The 17,780-nt window shown below is 31.1% G+C and overlaps 1 protein-coding gene and 1 pseudogene across 7 annotated transcripts in view; one reads left to right on the top strand and one right to left on the bottom strand.

Annotated features, from left to right (window-relative positions):
• Nucleotides 1-17,780, top strand: part of Ipk1 (Inositol phosphate kinase 1) — a 375,197-nt gene that overhangs the window by 266,189 nt on the left and 91,228 nt on the right. The window contains exon 1 of one of the 7 annotated variants that reach the window (XM_076315770.1): nucleotides 10,409-10,692. The exons of 5 other annotated variants lie outside the window; for them this stretch is intronic. The gene's annotated coding sequence lies outside the window, so the exon portion shown is untranslated. Of the gene's footprint in view, nucleotides 1-10,408; nucleotides 10,693-13,675; nucleotides 13,886-17,780 lie in introns of those variants that run through there. One more of the 7 variants, XM_076315771.1, reaches the window with a different exon arrangement.
• Nucleotides 15,969-17,256, bottom strand: LOC143149313 (histone-lysine N-methyltransferase SETMAR-like; annotated as a pseudogene).

The raw sequence follows: 17,780 nt of genomic DNA, 5'->3' as shown, positions 1-17,780 counted from the left end.
CCGATACGTTTAAAGAAAGCGTATTAAACCAAAATAATACGCGTGTTAAACGCCTTTGCAGTGCTGTAAATATTCGTGCACTTTAAAAATAACTGAATTAATGTTAGGTTTGTTCGTTTGCACTCATATACACAGATCTCGATGGTTTACCAGATTAAGTAAAACATAAATCATAAAGTTATGTCATGCAAATAGGGCAAAATTAGCGAGGATTATGTCTAGTACACTTTATGTACTTGTATACTTTATTTGTGTCTTATTCGTACTTTTTATTAACTTGATACGTTTGTCATCGTTGTTTGATATAAATGCAATCGATTGAAACGCTTACTACTTTACACATCGCTTAAGTGTAAATCGTCGATTCTAATGAAACTTAAAGACAAATGATTTTCTTTGAAAAAAATATTTGACACGTATTTTTTTTATCAGCTATTATCCATATCTAAGAGGTGAAATCAGCCCTTAAAGTTGGGGAGGAAAACACATTTTCCTCAATATTTCAATAGAAAAAAATTGTTTAAACAAAACAGCGTACTTTTGTATAATGAATTTAAACATTCGAACCGTTTTGCAAAATATCAATTTTTGTTTAAACAATGTGCTAACAAATTTGCTAAAGATACATAAAAAAAAAACAAATTTGGATACGTTCAAAATATTGGACTTAAAAAGGCAATTTCTACTATTGTAAATTACTCAGGTTTTGAAAGGAATTTATTTAAAATATAGACGTGTGACTTTAATGAAGTTAAAATGAGAGTAGGGGACGAGAACTCGTTCACGTGAGATAAACACCAGAAATCATAGTAAATTGTATTTTATAAAATGTTTCAACACATTATAATAGGGCAGGGAATATGTATCAAAATATTTTCGCTTTTCGCTTAATTAATTCGTAGATTAATGGGTAAATTTCCATACCAGTTATGTAATTATTGGCTCGATATACTATTTACTTATTACGTATATATCCCTATTATTGTTCTGTATCGTATTGTTTCAATTTCCCAGGTGTGCATATGTATACAATATTGTTTCCTGAAAAGGGCTTGCACGAAAGGCTGAAATACCGTTTAAATAAAGTATTGTACATTTCTGCAATATGGCTCTCGCAACTAAAAAATCACTGTAGTTTACAACCTTAAATAACTCGCTTATATTCAGTATTGCAAAAAAAAGAATATTTCAAGAAAAATAGAAGAACTAGGACTACGTGTACAAGTTATCGAATTGAAACTTGCAATGGCGGTAGAGCTAGGCAGAAAATAACGTTTTATCATTTTTCTCCAATATTATTAATTGAAGATGTAATTAAAAAGAAACCGGACTGTGTTCATAAAAATTTTATTGTTACCATGCCTCAAATTTTCTCCTACCTGTTGCGATTCAATTTGAATTTTCTTCACACCGTGTCGAAATACCGTCCCTCGAGTTTCGATTTCATTTTTGAAAAGAGGAAGAAATCATAAGGGCCTAAATTTGTTGAGCACAGAGGATGTGGAATGATTGTCATCTTGTTTGCTGTTAAAAATATCAAAGATTTTTCTAGTCGTGTGTCAAAAGTCAGGGGGACATTTATTAACGATGTGACGTATGTATGTTCAATTTTTCTGTTACGATTGTTTGCACCGTTAAACACCAACACTATCAGCAATTTTATAAATAGTTATTCAACGGTCAAAACGAACAATTTTCTCGAATTTGTCGACATTTTAGTCTCCTGGATTTGTTGTCGTCTTCGAGAAACATACTATCACTTTTAAATCCGAGTACCACTCAAAGTATTGAGTTCCAATTCGTGGCATAATTGCTATAGACTTGATGAATAATTTTAAATGTTTCTGAGGCAGATTTTTTAAATTTGTCACAAAATTTCACCTTTGCCATTTGTTCAAACTTAAGGTGCATTTTGGAATTACAGAAACATACAATGCCAATCACACTTCTACTAAATTATTTGTAACATACGTCACGATATTTACAGTTCGTTGGCACTTAGCACAATGATACACAAGTGCATAGAGAAGTATCTCGTAAAGCCATTAAATGTTAGATAACATTTAACACAAATGCCAAAAAAATAAATAAAGTCTGGTTTTGTTTTGATCCCACCTCCCATTCTTGTGTTTAATATTTACTTATTCCAATATTATTTCATTATAATCTGTTTGTTCTTAAGTAAAGTCCATAGTCTTTCACATTCGATGATTTAACAATAAAATACTTCAAGATGTTGAAACCCTAATTAAAATACAATGCTAATTTCAGCAATTCGACATATCTGTTCTACTTCTCTCTAAAACCATAGAGAGTTGTAATTATTACTAAAAATAGTTAAGCCAGTTATTTATAATAAAAGTATATAGCTTGATATCGAGGCTCAAACAAATTGGATATCAGCCAACTTACTAATCATATAGCTACGAGAAGTATAGACATTAAATGGATTTGGGGATGATGCAATAAATATTTGTTGTAGAATATATATCTTCCTTTTCCGATCGTATTTTTTTGACTTAATGTACGCGGAAGGAACATAATGAGATAAATATAATCGTATCGCGTGTTGTATGGTGTAATATAGAAGCATAAAAATAAAATGATTGTAAAATTACATCTAATAAGGAGGATAAGCCAGGCATGTTTGACTGCAGTCGATGACAGTAATTTGGCCAACTCTTCGGGAAGTGGTATAATAAATGGTATAATTTGACACCTTTGTTTCGGCTTCTGAGGTCTGTAGTCAACGACAGTCAATACATACTTATTTAATAAAATTTTGGTTCCATACATTTTCATGCACTTTTTGTCACGCTTCTATATATATAATAGACATATCGCCGATTATATATATGATATAATATGTAATTTTAACACATGAAAATTAACTCCATTATTATTGTTTTTCTCGTAACTAGCAGTGATTTGTTAATGATTTTTCACATACTTCCATTTAATTTTTGTATACATGAAACTAACTATTTTATTTTAGTCCTTACCGTAACCTTGCAAATTTATTCTCATAATGATTTATATTTAGATAAAAAATAAATTGCAGAAATGCAGCATAACACTAATAGAAAACAGCTATTTAGTTAACAAAACATTTTAATATAATTTATGTCACCTGAAAGTATTTGTTAGATATACTGAAAGATTTTACGTCATCCACAATGTAGAATAATTATTGTATTGTAAAGAATCTGCTAAATTCAATAAGGTGTAACTGATTCGTTTTCTGTTCTGTTTAATTACAAATAACATGTATATATGTGTATATGTGTATGTACAGCAGTCACGTATTCAAAATATTTACGCGCTACTTATGAATGTATGCATGTATTAAAATAGTGTAAATTTAAATAAATGTACATCTTACTTTGACACATGTAACTAAATTATAAAAAGGAGTTATAATTTTGCGAAGACAAATATTGAAAGATGTAATATTCCGTTGTTACTACTTCTTGATTTATCACATAATCTACTACTTTTATTCATTATATGGTAAATTTAATATCTGCACATTAGAATACGTAGAATAAATAATCTTATCGCGTTTACAAATGTACAATAATCGGTTAGTTCGTTCTCACTAAATTTAGCATCAAAATTCGGATCATTTATTTGAAATAAAATAATTTTCTGGAAAGTTTTTACAAAAAATTATCATGCGTCTAAAAGCTGTACATAAATTATGTTTAATAATAAGTGAGATAAGTATGATAGTGGAAATGTTTATGGTTAAATGTTTACTGTCAAATCGTTACCGTTATCTTTAGTTCAGTTAGTACTGCAAGATAGTATTTTCTTTCTAAATAAAATATTCTCGCTTCAGAAACTTTTATTCAATCAATTTCGTAATTCTTTGAAACAAACAAAGACAAATATTAACTACAAAATGGTGAACTAAAACCAATTGATCAAAATAACATTTTGAACGAAACATCTTTTTGCGTTAATCGTTTGAATCTGTAATACCGAAATGCTAAAGGTTCAAAAAATATAGGTGCTATAATCACTTATAGAATCAATCATTACGTGATTTGGCGTTTATTGGCTCGTTCGTACTTGCATAATATCATACGACGAATGGAATATGTGCACGTGCAAGGTACAACAGTGTGTGCACGTGCACACGTGGATCGTGTGCTCGCACATGCGTACCAAGCTCTTTCCATCTTGCAGGCTTCGACGTACAACGAAGCGTATAACGAGATAACTGGTCCTCTAACGAGATTATCACCCGAGTACTGACGCTGCTGAGTTTTTCAGCTCACGGTGACGACAAGGGGGACAACGGTTGGACAATCATGAACAAATTGTCTTTTAAACGTGTTGTCAGTTGCTTAAGCTAACAGTCAAATTTCAAAACATTTTATTTTTTCTTCTTTGGTTAGACCTTTCCTGTCGTTCGCTAAGAAAACATTACTTTGGGATGTTTAACACTAGAACTATCGATAGATTTCGGAATATAAAAGTGTTCCTCGTATGTATCTCAGGAAAATCGATGATTGAAAAAAAAAGAGGAACTTATGAAATCGATTATATCTACAGAATAGAAAAAGTTATGTCTTTTGAAAATATGTTATGGAATTTAAAGTAAATTTCTTTGTCAAAGCAGTCGGAACTAGTCATTTTAATTGGTTGGTAAATCTAGTGTTAACCTTAGTCCTTATAATGAGCAGAATGTGTAATAATATTATTACGATAATAGTTTATCATGTACTATCAACATTTTACGTGTAACAATTTGATGAAAAAAGTTTTTGTGACCATTGATAGACATCGAAGATTCCTTTGATCATTGTAAAAACGATTTTTATGTTTATTATTACTTGCTCGATTCGATAAAATGTCTGTTTCAATGGTAACACGATGCACAATTCATTCAACAGTTCGTTAGAATTTTATGTTTGGTGGAGAATTTTTTCGTTACAAATTTATTTCATTATTGACGTCCAAATGAGTATCTTTCTCTGACCGTCTTGTTTAAACTTTCATTGTTTTTGGCGATGAAACACAGAATTAAAAACCCACTGTAGAAAAATCCAGAAAATCTTATTCTTGCAAACAGAGTTTCCGTCAGCTTACAATTTCTAGTATTAAGAAGCCTGCTATGTGAAATGTATTTTTTCCAATGCTGTTCGACCGAAGTGCTTTTGCGTGCAGTCATTGTTTGCATTGTATGTTTGCATATGAGTGCGTTCATTAGAGGTTTCGAAAGTCAGCGTCTATGGTTCACGGACCTTTTTATTATCGACACAAGTGACTTCATTACTATGACTCATTGTTTTACGTCTGGCATTAGAAACGCGCTATAAGTGGCGTATCGCGTTAGAAAAATGAAATGACTATTGGTAAAGGTTGTGTCTCTTGCCAAAATACGAGTCTAGGAGCCTAGTATAGAGAGCGTGTAAAAATGTTTGTGCCTAACTCAGAAGTCACGTTGCATTTATTATGAAAAAAAATCCAAAAAAGAACTTAATAAAAATTATTCAAAAATCGTTTTAGAATTGTAAGTAAAACCTTCTTATCTACATATGTATGTGCCATTTTCGAAATAACCGTATACTTATACGAAGCTTAATGGTAATGTATCTTAATCCATTATTTCGAAGTAAGCATAAAGTCAAATATACATGTTGTTCTTATGTTTGTTAAATATTATACGGAAATTTGAAATATGAACGAAATTACAACGCCTTCCAAGCATATACAGTGTTTCGCGAAAGTATTCATACATTATATCGTAAGAAAATTCCTCTAACCTATAAATCTAATTTTAATGAAAGTTTGCGCGCATGTGAAACATAATAGTGCATACATGGAGTAATATTTTTATCCGCAGGAAATTTTTTAAGAAGATGAAATCAAATCTCGAAGGTTTCAACAATTTTTTATTTTTTAACGTAATTTCTCTCGAAATCAAAATCAATTTAGTTCCACTCAACATAATTATATGTAAATATAAATATAGAAATTTAATAACCTGCTTCTCTTTTGCTTTTCATCATTAAATGAGAGAAGGATAAGTTCCTACTCTCCTGAATATCAAATTTCCTTTTTTAATACAAAAAAAAAAAAACAAAAATTGATACCCTAAACGATATCTCGAAGTGAAATACTTTATTTCAACATTTTGACCATTTCGTGTAGGTCCTCTTCAAGAAACAATAAGATAAAAGTTGAAAATTTACACTTATGTGAATAATTAGAAAAATTACAATAAAAAATCGTCAAAGTTGGTGATACAAAAATGTATAAATTAAATGTAATGCAGAAGAATCCGAACTGTCAGCAATAGAACGGAAAAATAGCAGTAAGTAACTATTAGGAAGAGACGACTTGGAGTCGAACGTTGGACCACCTCAACGCTCAACCAAAAATGACTTCCTCGAAAATGGAAGACAAAGATGACAGCAGAAACTGCTTTTCTCCTATGTTATTTTCTTTATCATATACACCACACAGCATATGAAGAAGTTTAACATATTTCTTGTATATACTTTCCTATTTCTATAGTTAATGCAATTTTTCCAGATTCTACGATAAAAAATATTTAGTTTATATGTACATGAAATTTCAAATTGATGCATCTATTAGTTTTTGCAAAATCGTATAAACCGGTTTAAAGAGCAACGTTTTGAGAGAAACGTGTTTAAAGATTTGAGTTTCTACGAACACTTATTCTTAGCTAAATAGTTATATCAGGGCTGTGTGTAATACACTTCTTCAAAATTTTCGTACTGCTAAATGATTTCATTTTTGAAAGGTGTACCGATTTCTTTTGTTGAACAAGTACTCGTATTTTAGATCAACACAATTTTTCAATTTCAAATCTTCGTTAAGTGTTCATTATTTTGCATACACGTATCAAAACGTTTTTGGAATAAGTAAATCGTCCCGATAGGGGTCTCCGTACGTAGATTTTTCCTTGAATTTTGTGATTGTTCTTGCAATTTGGAACTATCCGTCACATAGCTTTTCCGTAATACTGATGTCTTCAGTATACAGTTTCATTTTCAATAAAGTTTAAAAAGTTTCATCTACATGGTAAAACGCTTTGAACTTCGTTAGTTCCTTCTACAAATTTTAATAAAATCATTTAAAGCATAATTTTAAAACCACTACACTACAAGAATATGCAAAAACGAATAGATTTTTCTACAGCACTGTTTGCACTTGATATAGTTTTGTAAATGTTCAAAATGGTGTTCCTTGACAACACCGAAGAACTGCTCTCAAATGTAATCAACAGATTGTAATATATACAATATATTACAATTATAAATATCATTATGAATATTTAAAAACTAAAGAAAGTACTTTAATATTTTCTATTATACAAATGTTTTAAATCCGATGTCATTTAAAGATCATATTGAATTGCATCAATGAATTCGTTTCAATGTTAGCTATAGGACGAAAAAACTGAAAATATGTCTATATAAAAAGTTCCATATAAAAAAGCAAGATAACCTTCAAAACTATAAAACCATTGACCTTGAGCTTTTATATTTATTCCTTAACATTATACGAATTAAGTTCTTGATATTTACTTGTATCTTAAAAGTGTAAAAGTTAATTGCACAAATTTTAAAATTCGATATTGTCTAAAATGAAGTCTTGTATGAAAAACTTTCGTTACCCTATTTCTTTTTTTCCCAAAATATTATTATATTCCTTTAGGTTACATTACGGATTACACTCTGTTCTGTATAATAAAAGTTTGTCGTTTATAGTTTTTAGCTGAATTATAAGACAAATTTTAAATTCATTCTTTATGCCGAATAGATATTTAATATGAAAAGTTTGTCGTCTGGGAATAGAAAGTTACGTAAAGTAAAAGTAAGGCGCTGTAGTGTTATACAGGGAAGGGACACGTATTTTTTACTGAAATACGGCTTGTAAATACAGTGCGAGTCATAACTATAGGTACCAACCGTACGAGTTAATAGAGCTCAACAAATGAAACAATCAAGTTTTAATGATCATGTGTCGTGAATTAATCGTTTTTGCAGCATTCAGTTTTCGAGTTTGTAAATGATTTTTTGTAGAATTGCGCATACTTTGTTTAACAAGTTGTTAATGAACTTAATCACCGCCATTAATACAACTAAAACTTACAATAATTTGGAATTTTAGTAACTCGAATATTGAATACTGATATGTAATGAACCAAATATTCTCAAGGTTAATCAGTATATTTTTATTTTAATATCTTCACGTGGTAAAATTTTCTTTCGATTAAGTGATTTCACATATTACATTAAAATTAATAATATTAATATTTTTAAACAATCGCGCAATATTTTGTTTCCAAATAAAACAATAAGAAACTAGTATTGAAAATAAATAAAAGAAAAAATAGTTTTTTTTTTAATGGAAGAAATCTTTGTTTTGACAAATTAAAGTAATAAACAATTTAATTTTTTATTATTACATATAATTATTGCTCGATGCGTTATCAAGGCATCCACGTTCAGATTTGTTTTTCTAATAGCCAGTACGATACTACTATTTTTTTTATAATCGGTAGAAAATTTACAGTTGATCTCGGACTAAATATACCTTTTTATATCTGCATTATTTTTCTTTATGTATTTAATAGTACCGAGATTCACCGCGTTTAGTAACGCTATACTCAGGCAGTCGTGAATCTATACTTTCTATCGTTTTCCTTAATTGCAGTGACTTATTTTACGCTGTTCTTGATCCCCATATTAACTCGTTATGTTTACTTAAATTTAAAAATCATGGACATTTATCTTACATACAAAAGCACAAACTGTAACGTCCGCTATAAGTTACTCTACGTTACCTGTAATCACGTAACATTGTTTTGCCCACTGAAAAGTTGAATATCCCAAAATCGATTAGTTTTCCACCTTATATTTATCGAAACTTTTTTGTGAGTTTTATTTTATTTACGTATAGACATACAAATGGTAACGCCCGCTTTACATGATTCTACAGTATTTGTAATCACATTGCAGAATTATTATTGCGCATATTGAAGGATTGGACATCTTAAAATCGATTCCCCTCTTTATTGAAACCTTTTTGTAAATTTTATTAAACAGTGAGATTTGTATTATACCTGTAGTTCTGAAACAACCTGTACAACAGGAGAGAAAGCACGTCTGAATCGTTTATCGACATTATAAGTGCGAACGTCATTGGAAACTCGAATCGAGACAATCGATTCATCAGAATATTAGTTCGTAACTTTGAAAAAAATCTACAGAATAAACCATTAGAAATTGCCATCTAAGACAACTCCTCGTTCGTTAATTTCAGAAAATAAATGTTTGCAATAGAATGTTTTATGGCTAGAGGGGCTCATGAAACAGAAAAGTTTAATTATTTATCCGCTGTATGTATATTTCCAGAGTTCTTTATCGACGTGATCTTGCATTTCTTAAGTGCCACTGTATTGTATTGTAATCAGTAGTAAAGTATAATTTAATATGTTGTATGGTATATCACTCACTGACCTTACAATAACTTTAAACCTCGTTGTATGAAAAAAGCTACGAGAGTAGCCAAACTTACTTTCATCGATTCTTTGTAATAATACGTTACTGTATCGTTATAAAGAATTCCGATTATCAATAACTTATCTTTACCATTCGAATATGAAATTTCTTTCTAAACCATTTAGTCACTTTGGTAGTTTTAAATTGGAACTAGATACGATATTTCTTTATGGGGAACATTAAAAAGACGATATGGTAACCCGACACGTATCAGTTTAAACAGAGTTCAAACAAAAAATTATCACAAAATTCCAAAGATGGAGAGTTTATGCAGGTTCTCGCACTGAAAATCGACCATCATTCTCGATTAGTCACTGATCAGTATAAATCATTACGTGCAAATAAAACACTTATAATAAACCCAAAAAGATAGAAATTTTATTACCCTTAAGCAAGTGAAGGGAGAGGAGGGGGAGTCTAGTAAGGTATACGATATTACATGCTACTGCCTGATATAGATTGTCAATATTTTTATTACATTAAGACAACTTGCACATGTCCTAAACATATATTCCTAATTTAAAGAAAAAAATAAAAGTAGTTTACCAGGTTTTAACAAGGCCTACTTTTCGTGACAAATATAAACGCATTTACTAAAGTGTTAGGTACACAATATAATTTAGAAATACAACATTTTGTAGAATATTAAGAAATGCACAGTTTCAAATAAACATTGTATAAACGAGATACGTAATGCTGGGTCCACATTGGCCAGAATTGTTCATGAGCAGTTGGCGAGTTACTCGTAAATTGCTCGTGAATAGAAACAGTACCGTATCCATACTAGAGCTTGCAAACAGTTGTAGACTTGTTCGCTTAGTATTCACGAGCAGTTCGCTGTTAACCTTGCCCGTCTTCAGATCTCAGGGTAGATTAAATTTTCTAAAAAATATCTATACAAGATTCAATGCTCACATCAACTGCATATTTTCTAATAAAAACAAATAGTGTTAGAAGAAAAAGGGGACGTTGATATTGGCGACGAAAAATGTTTTAAACAAGAAGCATACGTAGTGAAATTAGTTTATCGAAGTACTGTGTGAAATTACTCGGTATAATTGAACCACAACTAACGAAAAACGATACAAATTCTCGAGTAGTAATTTCAATTAAGGAAAGACTGTTACGTTGCGGTTTCTGATAACAGGTGATTACTATTTCAGCTTAATGTATCTCTTCAGGTGATTATTATTTCAGTTTAATGTATCTTCTCAAAATGTCGAAACAAGTGATATTTTTAATTATTTAGGAAATACGTGAAGATTTCGATAAATACGTAAGGAAGTTTCGATAAATCAATCAACTTGTAAACTAATCATTTTCTATTCTACAGTATGTTTATATACGTATTTAAACTATATTTTAAACTATGGTATTCAGTGCCAGTGTTTTCATGAATGATTGTATATGTTAGTGTTATTTGTAGCGATTGTATATATTGCAAATGGTGTAAGAGTAGTGCTTATGGAATTATACGGAATCATTTCTTATTAATTCTATAAAATTTGTTGGTGGAAAATAGAAATAAGGGTTACTTAAGTTCGTTTCATTATTTTGTGAGCTTCTTTCATTTGTTTCTCTTTTTTTGATTAACGAAACACTTCCTCATCCATATTCTCTAATTGTAAACAATTTTTTTATGTTGTTTCGTCAACATTCGCCGTATATTTTGCTGTTTATTTTCGTTACAGACTACTTGCATATCTCCTCTGGTTTTCAAATCAATAACTTAAAATTCCTAAGTAAAGAATTTTCCACAATGTTTATGTGCGCTAGATAACACGTGTAGTTCAACAAACACCTATAGTAGCGAAGATATATGTACGTATAATTAAATTTTCATTGTTTCTGTTATTGCATCAACAATGTTTATAATTTAGTTCTTTTCATTTCTTATATATTTGAAGTATATAATACTATTTTCTTTTGCATCATTCATATAACTTTGACTTATGTAATAGGCAATAAAAAACATTTTGTCTTAATTGTACGATATTGTTGCATACTTATGAATATTATTAGTGTTCATGCCTACGGAATTTGTTTTAAATTTGTAGATCTTACAATCAGCGACTGCTGATTCCGCGCCAACAATGTCAAGGACAGCTACTTTAGAAAGGAAGACTGACATATAAAAATATTTCAAATAAACATTGTTAAAAACATTCCTTTTACCATTAGCTAGAGAAAAATGGCCAACAGAACAATTGGATTTATCAGGCCGATAACGATCGAAAGCATACAACAAAAATCGTTAAACAATTTTTCGACGAAAAGAAATTACTGTATTGAAATGATCGACACAAAATCTGGACCCTAGGAGATGCTCTTTATATTGATATAGATAAGTAAATAATACTAAAAACAAGTATTAACGAATTTCACAAAGAAATACAGTAATCATGGTATTCTACTCTTATCGATCGATTCATCAAATCTACCCAAAAACGTTGTGCAACAGTCATTAAAACTAGTGACAAAATGAGAGAGTAATACTACTGTTACAATAGGTTAAAATCATATATTATTTAATTTTCATCTTTAAAAATAGTATAGGATATCGGAAATATATTATTCGTAAATAAGTATATATATGTCCGCAAGGCGAAATATAAAAACGGCTACAGTTTTTGTTATCTTGTTTAAAGTTTACATTAATTTCAAATTAATTTCAAACTTTAAACAAGATAATAAAAACTGTAGCCTGTTTGAAAACATTTCAAACTGTTTTCATAAGTGAAAATTATATATATATACACATGTATATTATGTCATTTATGTCATTAAAAAATCACAATGATAATTAATTTTCATACTTCCTACACAATATTACCAACAATAGAATCTAATGTGTAAGAAGTGTTCATACGTAATACCTATGTGTATGTCCACCATTGTATGTATTCCGGAAACGAATACTTCAATTACAAAAGATCATTCACCACAGTTTCACTCACTGTAGTAGACATAAAATATTCTTTTTTACATGCCAATGTCGATTGCTAAGGATAATTTTCAATGAAACAGTTTTTAGAAATTCAAATTTTTAAAAAATATTAAATGAAATAACCTTATCATTACCCAACAACAAGGCACTGCCATATTGGTGGAATAATGAACCATATATTTTTATCGCTAACGATTCATTTTTCTTAAAAAAACTGTCTAATAAAACCATATTTCGGCATTCAAATAAAGGGTTCTTTAAAAATGTTTTATTATCAATTGTCTAGAACAGGTTCTTTTAAAACCAAGGAAAGCAAAAATAATTACTTTGGCATGGTTCATTTACACAATTTAAAAAAACCTACCAAGATAAGAAATGCATATACCATAAGGGTAAATTATTTTAATGAATGGAGTAGTTGTTGGTATAACTAGAAAAATTTTTGAATGACATCTTTACTTCCATTGAAAGAAAATTGGAAAAAAGTCGATGTGAGTAGCACATAAAATTCGAAATGAATTTATCTTTTTGTAGAAACGGTTGCATACTACACTAAGACAAATACGAATAAACCATATCAATATTTGCTATTATTAAACCCGCTGTAAATATAAAATTTACAAAAATTTGAAAATAACTGCAATAATAGAAATTATGTTACTATGTCCACTTCGTACGTAGAAGTACTGAAAAATCGTAAAGTTTTAAAATAAATCCGCATGCTTGTGTATATAATAATTTGTCCGTAGAAGTTCTGTATTTTACTTCTTTCTCAAATTTTTGTTTTTTGATCTCCCTCCCGATTTCACTAATGTCCCAATTTATTACCGACGTTATATATATTCGATATATTCAGTCTTTTGGGTTCTATTTCATAATACTCATTTTTCACGTTTCACGATATGATTCAATTAACATTTCAATTTTTAAATCAATCCATTTTACGTCGATGTTCATCGGTCAAATATCGAATAAAAACCAACGCTTAAACGTGACGTGTCAAATGTACACTGTTTTATGTATTTCCTCGTGAGCGAACAGTGTTTGCTGCTCGCGAAAATGTCCACATTGGTGACGAACATAGTTTGCAAACTATGAACGATATGTTCGTGAGCAGTAGTGTGGTTACAGTATAAAGGAGCATCTCTATTGGTATTCCTAGACAGTTTTCTAGCGATCGCATATTCGCGTACCGATCCTGAACTATTCGTGTATGCATCGTTGTTTATTTGTTCGCGCTGTATAGTTCTCTCTATAGTTCTTTAAAGTGTCTTCACTATAGTCCTTGCGAAGTTTACGAGCAGCTCCTTGTTTTTACGTGGAACCCTACTCGCGAAAAGAACAGAAAAAAATACATAGAAAGTTTATATCTCGAATCAGTATTAAAGTATTGGTAAGTTACGTTTTCTCGATTATAATTCATTCACTAATTTTTACATTTGATAAAATTTAAAGATAAAATTTCTAAAGAAAAAATGGTAATTATTTAGATTAGAGGAATACTCTACCAATTTCGGTAATATTACAATGTATTATAAAAATCCACATTTTGAAAAATTTTTTCGTATACACATAACCTCACTCAGCCATAGTTTCCGAGATATAACCAAAATTGCTTTATTACCATTACATTGAATTGTACGTACATTATTATGTTTACAACGTATCATAAGCTTCTTGATTTTATTTTCGTCAAAATTTCGATTTCCGAAATGTATAAATTCACCGACAGCATTTTTGGCGAATATTTTTTATTAGGAAACGTTATCTCGCGAAGGAAGAGTTTAAAATGTTTAAATAGGTGAAAATTTGTCGGTAATCAGGCTGGCGAATGTGAAGGGTGAGGCAAAGTGTCGTATTTTAACGTAGAAAGCTTCTGCACTATTTGGGAACAAGCGATTGATTAATACGGACTATGTTTCGTTGAATTTCTGGTGCAAGATTTCAAATTAGGCACAATATTTTTCTGCATCGATTTATTCTCCTAGATTCAAGAAATTATTAGACGATATCAACCATTGACCACTGAAACAGTCGCCATTGTCTTTTTTGGATAGAGTTTCGGGTTTGGCATGTGTCGTGGAGGTTCATCGTTGCCCAACCATGGTGTAGAACATCATCGATTATCTCGAAAAATCCTCTATCGTTTCTTAAAAGCAGACAATTTTAAACGTTTTTAGTAACGATTTTTTTGCCGATTATTCAATTCGTGCAGAGTTCACTTATAAAGTTTCTCGAGTTTGTCAATTGAATCGAGATGACAAGACACTGTGGCAATACGCATATCCAATTCCCTTGCAAGTTTTTCCATTTTGTGACTTTCACCGTTTGAAAGACTTTCGTCTTTATTTTTCAACTTTTTATTTACACTATTTTCACGAAATCCATCGTTAATTTTCCAAGCAGCTACTACGTTTTTATCGAACGACGAAACTTATTGAACAACCTGGTAACCACTTTTCCAGTCGTACAAGAAAGATATTTGAAAACCACGTTCATTCATCTCGAAACGTAAACCGTGTAAAAATAAAGTTAGATACGTACACAGAAAAAATGAGGATTAGATTTAATTACATAAATGACAAGCTTTAAAACGATACCTCACACATGTACAGACATAACAACCGTTACAAAAAGAAAAACAAAAATACTTCAGAGAATTCATACATATTATAAAATGGGACATTTCATACATAACGATTTAATGTGTAAATTAAAAGAAACCTTGTCCATTGTATACTTGAATCTCAATTTTTTCGTGGATAATTACTGCAACGTGTTCATCTTTGAAAATTTATAATTAATTTTATGATTTAATATTCAGATGTTAGACATAAAGACGTATACGTTGCCACGGACGTGCACATACTGTGTACCACAACATAATTCAATATAATAGTAGCAAAGGAATTTTACTGATACATATCTCGGAAACCAACACTGAGCAGGGGTTATACGTATAGAAAAAGATTATTTATAATCTTGTCTTCTATGATATATTTTGAAATTATCGGAATCGATTAGCTGATCCCCTAATCTGAATAATTACCACAAAAATTGTATCTTCGATCCAACAGTACAAGAAAAAAACTATATTGAAAATATCATTTATTATCGTAGAGAAAAGCAAAAAGTTAAACAAAATCAAAATCGAGAATGGGGGCGAATGAAGTACGTAGAGTCATTCTTGTGTTGGGCTTATCAAACTTTTGCAAACTTCGAGCAACAAAGGATACGATATGAAACGAAACTGAACACATTAGTTATTGAGATCAACAGTTCGTTGCTCGACGATCTGTTTATTGACTTTTAAATCAGTTTTCATTTCTAAGAAACACCGCGTTTATTTTGGCGATAAAAATTACAAAGATAGACACTGCCTTTGAATCCACTGGTGAGAGAATTTATACACCATAATAGTAGATTTATATTCTTTATGTATGTTACATGAACTACATACCCAACATCCACTCACACACCACTCAGTTATAATCACGCATCCAACATCTATCCGCACAGTACCTAGTGATAACCACGCACTCAATACCTCCCTTCCCTCAAATGTAAGTAGTATTGTTAATATAATAGGCGAAGTAAAAAGTTCTGAGCTTTTTTCTCTTTATTTCGACGATGAAATTAACAAAATTAGAATTTTCGGATTTAAACCAAATATGCGCCGTTCTGTTCGATAACTTTTGTGCATTTTGAAGGCAATTTCATAATTTCGCGATTGAAGAAGTCCTCGTCCCTATTGGTAAAAAACTTGACTAGCTCGTTTTCACAAGCCTTTCTTGAGGTCAGTTTTTTACCATCCAGAAAATTTTGCAAATGCTTGAAAAGGTGATAATCGTTTGGTGACAGGTCTGGGCTATACGATGGGTGCGATATAACTTCCCACCCAAACTCTTGGAACTTCTGGCGCGTCGTTAAAGATGTGTGCGGCCTGGTGTTATCTTTATGGAACATAATACCCTTCCTATTGGCCAATTCTGGACGCTTCTCGTCGATCGACTGCTTCAATCTGGTCAGTTGTTGACAGTATAGGTCCAAATTGAGTGATTGGCTCTATGGGAGCAACTCATAGTGGAGGATTCCCTTCTAATCCCACCAAACACACAGTAAAACCTTCCTGGTCTTTAATCCGTGCTTGGCGATCGTTTGGGCCGGCTCACCGCGCTTGGATCACGATCTTTTTCGTCTATTATTCTCGTATGTGACCCATTTTTCATCCCCAGTCACCATCCGTTTCAAAAATGGATCGATTTCGTTACGCTTCGGCAAAGAATCGCAAGCATCGATTCGCTCCAAAAGGTTTTTTTGCGTCAATTCGTGTGGCACCCATACATCAGGCTTCTTCTCGAGATTAGCCTTATGCAAATGATTCTAAATGGTTTTCTCGCTAATCTTCAGTTCCTGGGCAATGGAATAAGTGCTCGCGTGCCGGTCTGACTCGACGATTTCCATGATTTTATCAACATTTTCGATGTTTGGCCTACCAGAGCGTGTCTCATCTTCGACGTTCATATTACCAGAACGAAAGCGTTGGAATTACTGCTTTGTTGTTGCATTCGATACTGTATTGGGTCCATAAACGGCACAAATTTTGTTGGCCGCCTGCTCCGCTTTTTCCCCTTAGTCGTAGTGGTACTGAAGAATGTATCGAATTTTCTCTTCGTTTACCTTCATTTTGGAACGCTCTAACACACAACTGGATCCACTAAACATAAAACTATCAGAGAATTTCTTTTAAAGCGTTACGTCGCTCTATAGAATGACAAGATGCAACGTATACATCGTGATATATGGCTAACTAAAGCCATCTAACGAAAACCGCTCAAAACTTTTTACTTCGCCCATTATTTTTGTTAATATCTCAAAAACTATAAAATTTCAACATTTTGGATCACCACCGTTCTAATCCTTGAGATATAAACTTTCGATTAGGATAACTCCTCCTCCCCTTATTGTCCCAATAACACTTTGTATTTTATTTCAAAGATTATAAACCAGAGGGAAAAAAGCTAAAGAATAACAAAAATTCTTGTATATCACTATCCCTAGATACAATTAATTGTCTAATTGTTTTTTCTATCGAAGCTACAACTTAATTTCTTATTAATATTTTCTTGCACGTCACACGCAATATTTGCAACTTTTCTCTTCGTCATTTCGAAATGAATTTTATAAAATTATCAAAATAGTAACGGAAATAACGATATAAAGATATACTAAAGAATAAAAAGAAAAGAATAACGAAGGAATTATTGTATTAACCATGTTTTAAAAAA

The sequence above is a fragment of the Ptiloglossa arizonensis genome, chromosome 7 (assembly GCF_051014685.1).
Source record: "Ptiloglossa arizonensis isolate GNS036 chromosome 7, iyPtiAriz1_principal, whole genome shotgun sequence".
In the NCBI taxonomy this organism is placed as follows: domain Eukaryota; kingdom Metazoa; phylum Arthropoda; class Insecta; order Hymenoptera; family Colletidae; genus Ptiloglossa; species Ptiloglossa arizonensis.
The sequence above is the reverse complement of the archived record's forward strand: the minus strand, read 5'-3'. Positions and strand labels throughout refer to the sequence as shown.